Source organism: Prosopis cineraria, unplaced genomic scaffold, assembly GCF_029017545.1.
Source record: "Prosopis cineraria cultivar Desert tree isolate PC_DT_omini unplaced genomic scaffold, ASM2901754v1 PC1, whole genome shotgun sequence".
In the NCBI taxonomy this organism is placed as follows: Eukaryota; Viridiplantae; Streptophyta; class Magnoliopsida; order Fabales; family Fabaceae; genus Prosopis; species Prosopis cineraria.
The window spans coordinates 36,707,364-36,717,094 of record NW_026555332.1 but is presented as its reverse complement, the minus strand read 5'-3'; positions in this window follow the sequence as shown (position 1 = coordinate 36,717,094).

Sequence of the window (9,731 nt, the reverse complement as noted above, 5' to 3'; positions counted from 1 at the left end):
CTAATTGGGTTGGACCAATGATCCAATCAATGATGTAATAATTAAATTAAAAAATTATATATATATATATATAAAATAATTTAAATATAAGAAATAAATATGAAATTGCTATTTGAATTAAACATAAAATTAAATATTTTAAGTTTATCATAATTTAACAAGCCACATAATATAACACAACATTAAATGATTAAAAAATTAGTCATTTCTTAAAAAAATTTTAAAAAAAGAAAAAGGGCACTTTTGAACAGTCTAGTTTTTAAAAATCAAACCTGATTCCCAACTTAATCATGATTCCCAATTCAATCATTGATCCAAAGCAGCCCAACCTGGTCCAACTTTTCAAACGATTTTTTTGACTTAACCGAGTTATTAACCCGACCATTTGACAATCCGACTGTTTAATTTGATTTAAATTTTTAATCATTGGTTTCAATTCATATTTTTTAGAGGGGTGAAAGGGTAAAATATTTTGAAATTGTTTTGAAAAAAGAACACTGATATCTTTATTTTTTTTTTAGTTGAAATAATTTTATTTGCGAATTAAAAGAATAATAATTTTGCCCACCATTAGTTCAAGCTCACGTTGACCGTTAAAAAAAAAATATATGTGGCCCCACGGGGATGACATGTCAGACCCAACTCGCACAGCTGTTAATCTTCTTATTCTCCACGTTTCTTTTTTGTTTCTCTGAATTGAATGATGCCTGAGGGAGCGATCTGGGAAGCGGAGGGAATCATGGTGGAGTCGACCTTGGATCTAAAATTCTTGACAAGAGGAACAACCGAACAAGGTCGTCGTTCTTCCGAGCTTCCTCCTTCTGCTCGATGGTGTAGGCGACCCGCCTGGAGGCTCGGAGGGAGCGAATGAGATTCTTGTAGGTGACGAAGAGGAGATTCCGCTCCTCGACGGTGAGCTTGGAGAAAGGAGTTGAAGACAGAACAACCTTCAGTATGAAAGTGACCATCTCCTCGTATCTCTTGACCTGCTCGATTAACTTAGTCAGGTACACACATTGATCTCTGGTTAGGTTTTCCGGGAGCGCAAACACCATTTTCCTGCTTGTTCGAGAGAGAAAGGATGCAAATCCGTGTGCAGAGAGAGTGGAGTGAGAATCTTTGAAGGTGTGGTTCGGGATGGGTATTGGGCATCTTCTTTATTTGATGACCTCTTTCTTCTACCTTTTAAATCCAATCCAAGGATGGTTGATTCACGAGTTCATAATTTCGATTGAATCAACGAAATTATAATTATATAAATGATAACCAAGATTCGAGAGTGTGCAACTGACTGGTAAGGTGTGGGTGCCAAAAATGCATCACCAGGATCTACCAAACAGAAAGGCAGTGACTTCTTTGTGCTCTGGTTGCTCCGCCGCTCATGACTATACGATCAAGGTCGAATGCGACTCTGTTTCCTCTTGCTCTTGCCATGAATTTAGCCACAGCATGTGCATATATTTGTTTCCTTGTTTAGTTTGCTGATAATCAGAATCGATTTGTTTCGTATTTATTTTCCTGATTAATCAAACACTGAATTGATAGGCACTCGCATTTCTGAACTCTGGCAAACCATGATAGTCCTAAAAGTTAGATATGACCTGAAATCTCGTTTTCATAAGCCTTTCGTCTATCAAAGTATGGAGAGTGTTCACCGTGTCCATCGCTGGTCACAATCTTCAACGACATTGTATATTGTGTTAACTTTAGTATCTCAATTCATACAAGTTAAATAAATTTTAAACAAAGTAATATGTATATCTAAAGAATGTATGACCGATTGTGATAACCCGATTACCTCGAGTATAGACAAATGCATAACCCACTGAACCCCATAGTTTACAGAGAATTTAAAGATAATGAAGTAAGTGAAAACTATCATGTGTTTTAGTTATTAACTCATCGGCTTATATAGACCAGATCAGTAACCGCTATAATAAATAAATAAATAAATTATATTTCATTATCTTTGACTCAGTCAGTTAAAAGATAAGAAATAACTGACAGCTATAGAGTTGTAGGTTGAGCCTCTGCCCATTAAGCTTACTTATGTAGTCCACCTATTATAGTCCACACAAAATTATAAAGATCAATTTGTTTGGCTTATTAATTAATGTAAATCCATAAATAAATATTTCAACAATCTCTCACTTGGATTGCATTAATTAAGCAAGTTGTATAAATAAGTCACAAATAAAATTTAAAAAATGAAACTTCACAAAATCACTGAATCATATGGGAAAACAAGTGATATAATGTCTCATAATCTGAATTGAACAAAATATGAATTTTTTTATTCCAAACACAGTTTAGTAAGATAACAACATAAGATCACTGATTCTTATAAGGAAACAAGTGACATGTATAGCGTACTACAATAAAATCATTGAATTCTATGGAGATACAAATGATATAGGTGCATCTAACTTAACTAAACATAAAATGGGTCTTCTAACCACAATTCAGTAAAGATATGACACAAAAATAGTAAATCCTATAAGAAAATAAGTGACATAAGGTGCATTAACACAAATCATTGAATTTTATAGGGAAATAAATGATATAAAGCATGTAACATCTCTTAACCTAGATTGAAACTCAATAGAGAAATAATATAAGATCACTGAATCTTAGGAGGAAACAAGTGATAGAAAATGCATAAACATGAATCATTAAATCTTATGAGAATATAAATGATATAGAACATTTCATTATTTCTAAAACCAAAAAATTGAGCATAATAGCAAAATGGTTCTAAAATATCAAATGTTCTTAAAAGGATACAACTCAAACTTCCACTGAACCAAAGCTATCTCAAAATATCAATAAAACCTATATGGGTAAGCCTTTAGTCATACAAATGCTTAAAAATACATTCACCATAGAAGTGAACCAGATAAGTCTAAGTGTTTATAATTTTCTCAAACAAAATCTTTGATAGAAGTTCAAGGTAGACAAAATATCGCATTCATAGTTGGAGGAAACAACAAAATACATGTCTAATAATAACAGAGAGGAGCTGTCTTGTAAAAAATGAGTATGTTATAGACACTTGTAGCTACCTCATTTTAGAATATGGAATATATATCGCTTGTTGTAAAAGAATATCAAATTTTTAATAACCAACATTAGGTGTCACATGTAACGTTCTCACTTCACTAAACACAATTAACAAAAGAAACTCATGGTAATAAAAGGATTAGCTCAAAAAATGATCATCAAGTTTTAATCCAAAAGTAGGGGATCCTAAGCTTTTTAAATAGAAACAAGTTAAAATCAATCAAAATCTTTCATATCAGAGTAAAAATAAGTTTCGAAAGCATGAGATACCTCAGAAGAGTAAAAGAAGTCGAAAATGGTTGAAAAACAAAACATATGATGTGATTCAGAGCAATGCACTGCGACTCATGCACGCTGCACCACAGCGTGTTGCTCTCTATGCCACACGCCGTAGTTCAGGCGCCATGCACTGGGGCGTGTTGCATGAATTTTCACTGGTTCTATTGTCATTTGACAGCAGAATTAGGGGAACTTCTGACTTGCCTCGATTCTCTGTCCGACATCCAAATGATGTGATCTAGGTGTTTACAAAAAACTCTTTACATGAACTAGTTAATGGCCTAGGTTTTACTTCCAAAAATAGTCACACTAGGAAGTTAGACACCCAAATATATTTTAACCACTTTTCAATACTTTTATACAAAATGGATGTCCAAAACCCTTAACAAGTGCCAAAAACTTTTCCTAACACCTGGACCATGTCCAATGGATTTAGAACTATCAGTACAACACGTCATAAGCATTGAAACATCATCATAACTAAAATTCACTCCTTAACTTTAATTTACCAAAAAATAAAAAGGGAGGTAAATTAGCATTGCATTTCGCTCAAATCATTCAAAACATACTCAAATCTTCATTTCTACACTTGCACTAGTATTTTAGCCCTATCAACATATAAATATCAACATACACAAAGGCTAAGGGCCCAAAATACAATTCTAACATTTTCAACAACCAAAATAGTGCAAGTGAGCTAATATGCATCCTAGAATTAGCAAGCCATATACTATTATACAATTAAAGTAGGAATATGCTAATTCCCTGCCTCTTTAGTCTTCTCCCTCTCAATACCAGAGCTAGAGCCTGAAAAGTATTAAATAAAAGGGATGAGTCTAGCCACTCAGTAACTAAGGTTGACCCTACCCTATGCAGTTACATATCAATTATAAAACAAATACATGCATAAGGAGATCAAATATGTAAAACAAGTCCACATATATCACAATTTATCATTTATCACTCTATAGTTTCTTTACTCACATAACTAAGTGCATTATCACCATATTCTTAGATATGTGACATTACCCATACTCTTGTGACCTACAATTACTTAGCACATGCGACACGTCATATATTTACTTAGGCAATGATTATCCAACCTTATATCTTTCTTATTTTCTCAGATTGAAACCGTAGGCTATAACACTGATTAGAAGTCTGTCTGTGTGATTGGACTATCCAAGCTCACCAATCGTGAGATGTGACCAATCAAAGATCACAGGACTCACTCTCGAACCACAGTTTTTCCCATTCTTGAATCCCTAAGGTGTCTCATACCTTAGGCTATTCTCCTCATTGAACTGGTGGAGATAGTTAGGTTCTAGTCCCTCAACAAACAGTGAGACAAGGCTATAGTCCCTGTACACTGAAGGGCAGCCTAATTACCATATGGATTTTCTCTACTCTCAAATTCCTAGGCGAACTCCTGCCACTGATCATGCCATAATTATTACTCACTGGAGTTTACTTTTTCGCTTTCATTTACTCACTATTGCAACAAACCACGCTAGACTCACAATCTTGCGCTACCCAAATATGTATTCTCATCATTTCTCAAAATTCATTTCCTTACTAACACACAAATATCTCTACTCATCATCGCATTCATTTTTCAAAATATAAGCATTTTCATAATAAAATTCTTTTGACTTTGCATTTTGCATTTCAAGCCCAAATAGCATTGTGCTCAATTAAATTTTCATACACATTGAAAACTAATATATAGTTTTACATAAAAATCAATCTCATGCTTGTAACATTCACCATTCACATTCAACATCAATTAACAATTAATTAACATACAACTACCCAAAGCAGAGTTTTTTTTCGGTTACTTCAAACCTTTAAAAGGTCAAAGGTTTACCCTTCAATCAATTTTCAAGTTTGAATTTTCATTCCAATAGGTGACCAAGAGCTAAAACTACAATCAATTAAATTGAATTCCATCAACATAACAAACTCAAATAATTGAACCCTCAATTTCTACTTCTAAATTGTCCAACCTTCACTTTACAAGAGGTGGAGCCTAACCATTGGGTTTAATCAGTGGCGGAGCCAGGACCCTGTGTCAAGGGGTATAAATTAATCTTAAAAATAATAATCTAAAAATAATTATTTAATATTTTTTAAAATAATCATACATTTTATAATTGTCCCCTACTTATTGTCAAGTGCTATTAAAAATATTTTCTTTCATATAAGTCACTAATTTATGATATTATTTATATATAAAAATATAGAAAAAAATTAATTTTTTAGTTCTTCAATTTTTAATTCACTTTTAACTCAGTCTCTCAACTATGACTCGCTGTGACTTAGTTCCTCAACTATGACTGGCCTATGATTCAGTCCTTCAACTTTTGAATCACTTACAAATTAGTCCCTTAACTTTTGAATCACTTACAATATCTCATATCAATGAGCAAGAGAAGGATATTTTAAAATAATATATAAGTATTTTTTATCCCTCTTATTTGATAAGAAATTTTTAAAAAAAATTAAAAAATAAGGATCGAGTTATAGATGAATCAAAAGCTGAGAGACTGAGTCGCAGCGAGTTATAGTTGAGGGACTGAGTCGCAATGAGTCATAGTTGAGAGATTGAGTTACAAGTGAGTTAAAAATTTAAAGATTAAAAAATTAATTTTTCCTTAAAAATATATAATAATTAACTAGAGATTTAAAAAATTAAATAAATAAGAATATTCTTTTCTAAAAATCACATTAGAGTTTTGAACTTAGTGAATTCATAACTTGGCTTAAGTTAAGACATTCACAAAAAAAGGGCCCAAATTTTAAGGGATTCAAAATTTTGTGGCTAGAAAAAATAAAATAGTAAAATATTTACTTCTCATTTGTAATATCCTCCAAGTTGAGGGGTTGTATATGCCACCCTTAAGTGTATGTAGCTCTGCCACTGGGTTTAAAAATTACCTTTAGCTCTCAATAGCATTAATAAGGCATTAAATCTCCATTAATGACATCACAAACTTCCAACCACCCAATATAAATGAGATTTTCGGGTATTTATGGTGCCCAACAATTCAAGATACCAAAACTCATCATACCTAGGTTTAAATACTCTAATCTATCCCTATAACTCCATTTAAGTCAACAAATTCAAACCCATAACCTATAGGGACCGAAATCCCATTTTTACTATCAAACCTTAATCATAAACTCATAAATGTGAAAGAAAAGGGGAAATTAATGAATATGATACTTACCTTGGGTGTTTTTAGTCTTGAAAATACTCTCAAAGTAGTCCCCAAACAAACCCTAGCAAGGCATTGCCATGCCTCTTCTTTCTCTCTTTTCTTTTCTTTCTTTTTCTATCTTATTTCGCATTTGATAAAGTACAGAAAATAGCTATACGTCGCGGCGAACGCACAATGTGCCGCAGCGCATCCCTCGCTCAGAGATGGCTGTGTGCCACGGCGGACGATCTACACACCATGGCACGTGGCATAGCAACTTCAACTCTTCTTTTCTTCTCCTTTCGATGCCCTGGTGGTTCACCTCGATACCGGACCCGCAATTAGGGCTAAAATAGCGTTAAACATGATTATTAGACCTCTCTGACCACACATCACTTTTATTTACTAATTACCCTAATTAGGTTTAACTAATCAGGGAATTAAAACTTAGGATGTTACGTCACATACCCTTCAATATATAAGAATTTTCTAAAAGGATTATTCAACAATTTCTTGCGATGATTTCACAAGTATTTATTAAGGGGTATTTGAAGCAAAATTTAGATTAAAGACCAATGCATATTTTAAAATCTTCAGAGTCGTTCATAGTGAAAGTGTATAAAATTCTTTATATACAAAATGGTCCTCCTCAACATTAATTTTAAGGATGTTGAAACTTAAACAATCTTACACCCTTTAAATAGTTATCGAACTAAAAGTGTGCACCAGATTTCTAAACACTTAATTGAAATAGGTTGCTTGAGACAAATCAAGGTTGTAATTGGACATATGAAAATGGATATTAATCATTGAATAAAATATGTTAGACAAAAAAATTTATATCAAGGTGGCATGATAACAAGTACGTTATCTCATTTACTTGATCACTAGCTAGTGATTAGTTATTAGTGAAGCATAAGAAGCAAAATACTGCATTTCCCTAACAACTAATAAATATACACAAATCTACATTATTTCGAGTAAAATTAAAGGGAGTTAATAGCTTTATCAAAACTTCATATATCATTACCTAGAGACTTACTTATTCTCAGAGATGGTTTTAGATAGTTGTACATTAAATGTTGCCAACTAAATTCTACAAAACCATCTTATTAAGGTATTTTAATTCCTTCCCTCAAGTCTCTATTCATTTAAGATAATTTAATGGCAAATTATTATGACATCCATGAGTAATGTGATAATATTCTCACCATGTATAACAAGAAAGGTTTATTTTTAACAAGTTGATTCCTTAATAACCTCATCATTATCAAATGAAATTGATAAACAAACATGCTTAGGTAAAGGTGGTGCTCTTAACAAGTAAACCAATGGTCTAGGCCCATAACTCTCACAATTTATTTGAAAATAAGATTTAAATTCAATTAACTTGATAGTGAGTAACAAAATTGACACCTTCTTAATCTTATGTAATAGTAAATAATGAATCCCTTAATAGATTTTGAGATTAAGATTTTTCAATTAAAGATCTCACTTATGATTTCCAGCCTTATACAAATAATTTATCTTATGTTATTTTGGACACTAGATTATTAGGCATTCAGTTCAAATATGAATTAAGGGCTTTATCAAAATGGTTCTAGCAAAATATATCTAATGTCACCATACCTATGGGTATAAGAAACATCAAAATATTAAAACCCTGATTTGCGAACTTGTCAAAAATAAACACCCAACTACCAATAATGGTAATCTTTGTTTTACCAACAATGTCCTCTACCAATATGGTATTTAGAGATAATTCTAAAATTTTAAAACACAAACTACATTGACAATGACAAACCTATGGGGTAAAATTTATTGTCAACATAATATCTTGAAATATAATTTCAAATAATATACTATCATAATTTGACCCACTATAGATAAGCATACAATTATTAAGTGTAAATGACTCTTGGCATATCGTAAAATATATCACTAATTTATTTGTAAATTCCCTAAGCATATAGATGAAAATGGAAATTCCAAATGTCTGTAATTTTTTCATCCCTCTAATGGAGCTAGATTATTAATGATAGAACATTATATATAGGGCTTACAATATAATAGATTTTATATGCCCAAAGTATCAAGAGCTCATCATAAATTTAAAATTGTATAAGCCCATAAAAGGACAATAGTCTAACAACTCTACTTAAATGAGCCTTAGCTTCCAAACGTGTTCTAAACTTGAAACACTTCACCTCTTAGATTGAAAGTTATTATGGGCTACTATTAATATTATATGATCCTTCAATCTCTCCCCTTTCTTACATGAAGTAAGAAGATGTCAAGAATTCATAATTACGTTGTAATAATTCTATAAACCAAGAAATACTCCAAAGTCAACCCAATACAAGTTCAAGACATACCTCCTTTAATATTAAATATTTCATTATAATTGAGTGCTATCAACCATCACATAATATATCTCACCTGAAATGTTGTCTCTAATTCCTTTTTTTTAATGGTGAATTCAATCACTGTCAAAGTAATCTGGTTGGACTTATACCAATATTTATTATAGGTTTTGTTAGAAGCATTGGACTATAAAGAGAGATCCTCTAGTTTAGGTTCTCTTAGAGCCAACTAATTTTCAAAGTGGTAAGATACATGCTTGAAGACTCTCACAAATGATCATAGTAAGTCCCATAAAGAGCATTTACAAAAAATAGTTGCTCAAAACAAAAACAAAAATCACAAAACAGAAAATAAAAAATAATAATTATGCATGCAAAATTTAATTATAGTACAAAATTGTCAACAAGCAAATTTCAATTATGCAACTATTATTTTGCACCAAGAAGTCTCATAAAGTGTCGTAACAACATATAGTTGCTCAAAACACAAAAAATTGAAATAGCAAAACAAAATATGAGAAATAATAATTATATATGTGTAACATAATTATAGTGCAGAATTCTCAACAAGTGAATTTCAGTTATGCAACTATTATCATGCACCAAGAAGGCTCTCATACCATATAGATTTAGCTCACATAAAAGTTCATACACAAAAAAATGTATTAAATATTTTCATACCTATGGGATATAACAAATATTTAATACATCAAAAATATTATTTGCTTATTCTTAAAGCCAACATCAAAATTACATTAATAATGTCACACATATATGGTATGGCCATTACTAATGCTACAAAATCTTAAGTATCACCAATAATTTATGA